The 2629-nt window shown below is 46.0% G+C and overlaps 1 long non-coding RNA gene across 1 annotated transcript; it reads left to right on the top strand.

Moving 5' to 3' along the window:
* Positions 1-516: 516 nt before the first annotated feature.
* Positions 517-2107, top strand: LOC116547209. Its single transcript, XR_004266981.1, has 2 exons — positions 517-1470; positions 1724-2107. It is a non-coding gene; the product is annotated as an uncharacterized LOC116547209 (long non-coding RNA).
* Positions 2108-2629: the final 522 nt, after the last annotated feature.

Genomic DNA, 2629 nt, shown 5'->3' with positions numbered 1-2629 from the left:
GCAGCCATTCAGGACAGCCTCACAGAAGCCTGCAAGGAAATCAGTCCCTCGCTGGATTTAATAACAAGGAGCCTCTAGAAATCGAGATCTGACACTGACAACTGAAGAACTTAAGTCATTGGGCATAAGACTGGGCGTGACAGACGCCACCCCAGTTCCAGGCATGCGGACTTGCCTTGAGCACACTGTAAGTGCTTAGGCGGCTTCAACCGAATGCTCTCTTGAATTGCCAGCTTACACCTTCATAGTTAAGAGACCATTACTCAGCACAACATGGCAGCTAATATTTAAAACAGTAAAGAGGAAAGGCAATCATTTCCTCACTAAATGAAATAGGAGATATGAATCAGAGGAATACAATCTGGCACTGATTGAAGTAAATTACCAGCTGATTAGACGGCTATAAATACAGGGAGAGAAGCCTCAACAGGCAGCTGGATTTTGTAAGGAAGAGGGCAATTAGAGAGGGCACAGAAGAGGCAGAGCACAGCCAGGGCAGCTCTGCAGCACCACGATTACAAAGGCAGGAAGGGGTCTGTAGGAAGCGTTCTGCCGCTGGTGCCTGCATGAAAGGGGAGCTCCTCACTCCCACTCACCCTTCCCCACCTCCCTGGTGAGCATGAAGAGCTTAAACTGCCAGCCCCATAGCTGGCAGCAGTTAGAAGGGGTGTTTGTTATTGCAACACAGGAAGTATCAACAATTTATCCTCCTTTTCTATGCAGTACTCAATCTGGAAGCTTTTTGCTTCCTATCAAAAGCCAGGGACTTGAAAACTACTCAGGCCCCTGCAGCCTACAAGGGACAAGATTCATGCAGATCTCAGTGGGAGATGTGATCTCTAGACAGCAGCTGGGGCCCCTTGTTGCATACAGCAAGCACTTAAAGACGCAAACCTCCGTGATACCAGGAACTGAGAACTTTCTGCAATTTATAATAGTGTAACTGGAAAGCCAAGAGCTCCTCTGTGCCTACCAAAGAACATTCCCTCTTCCTTTGGCAACTTGGAGGAGATAGTTTGGCCAGCCTAGGAGGAAGTGATTGGCTGGGACAGAAATGAGGGAGAGGAGGGTGTGATTTTTACTTGGGTGATGGACATGAACATAACAAAGAACAGACAGGATGCCTTAGTCCCACTGGTGTTATGAATTCCATAGCCCTGAGCCTTGCCCTACTACAGGCTTGTGTAATTCTCAAGAATGTGCTGTCATGGCCCAAGGGGAGACTATGCAGCGCAGACCCTCCAGCTGTGAGGTTAACTCAGCAATGCTCCACCCTTGTCATCTTTGGGTTTCAGCACTCGGGCCCTGGACACGCTTCTCACCAGAAGTGAACACTCGGTGGAGGCTGCAATAGACCCAAAGACCACATCAGCTGCAGTTTGCATCGAGAAGAAATGATTCTAATGTAACATGACAGAGGACATATGAGACGATGAATAAACAATAGAGAATAAAAATAATGGAGGAAGGGTTAAGGAAAAGGTCTTCTTGGAGCTAGGATAAAGTCATTTCCTTAGCCAGATCTGACTAAGGGTTTCACTCTCTAACTTAGAGGCACCAAGAAGTTACAACACATAGTGCTAATTGAAGCTTATTTTGTAGATACCATACTTAACTGTTAACAGATACAGTTAACTGCTTACAGTTTAGTTAACTGGATATAGTTCTCAACCCACATGGGGTCAGTCATTTTCAACAAATCTTTTTTTTTTTTTCCTTGTAGAATTCAGAGTTGAAGAACTCCTTCAAGGATACACAAAACTGTCATCGGTAGTTAAGACTTCAGTGGTCTGAGGGTGAACTGCAGGTAAGTAGTCCCTCTTATCAAATGCCTCTTTAACAAGGCTTGCAGCTATCTGGATGCGACACCCATCATAAAAGCCGGTATTCATCAGATCAGGAAAAGGGTGCAAATAACCGACATTAGCCAAGAAAGAATTCAAAGATATTTTTGAACTAGTTTGGGGCCAACTTTTGGGTGAGAACAGAAGAGAAATTGAATTCACTTCATCTGGTGTTAACTGAAATAAGAGTTAATGTGTCAAATATCTTCATCCTGACTAAAACTAAGACCACAGATTAGAGCACCAAAGGGTGTGACTAGAAAAGCACTGCAGAAAAGAATGCAAAAACAGGAAGATCTCATGTTAAGAGCTGGCTGCCTAATGGATAAGAAATATGAGGAGAACACAAGAAAAGAGACTGGCGCTGCCGGGCGCGGTGGCTCACGCCTGTAATCCCAGCACTTTGGGAGGCCGAGGCGGGTGGATCACGAGGTCAAGGGATCGAGACCATCCTGGTCAACATGGTGAAACCCCATCTCTACTAAAAACACAAAACATTAGCTGGGCATGGTGGCACGTGCCTGTAATCCCAGCTACTCAGGAGGCTGAGGTAGGAGAATTGCCTGAACCCAGGAGGCGGAGGTTGCGGTGAGCCGAGATCCCGCCATTGCACTCCAGCCTGGGTAACAAGAGTGAAACTCCATCTCAAAAAAAAAAAAAAAAGAAAAGAAAAGAGACTGGCGAGTAATGAGGGTGAATTTAAAGGCTTTCAACAAAGCCACCTTCTCTGGCAGCATTGCCACTCCTCCTGCTGCCCTCAGGACAATTCCTGATCAAGCTGGTGA

The sequence above is a fragment of the Sapajus apella genome, unplaced genomic scaffold (genome assembly GCF_009761245.1).
Source record: "Sapajus apella isolate SASKATOON/1434 unplaced genomic scaffold, GSC_monkey_1.0 scaffold2356, whole genome shotgun sequence".
In the NCBI taxonomy this organism is placed as follows: domain Eukaryota; kingdom Metazoa; phylum Chordata; class Mammalia; order Primates; family Cebidae; genus Sapajus; species Sapajus apella.
This window is presented reverse-complemented; position numbering and strand designations above follow the sequence as displayed.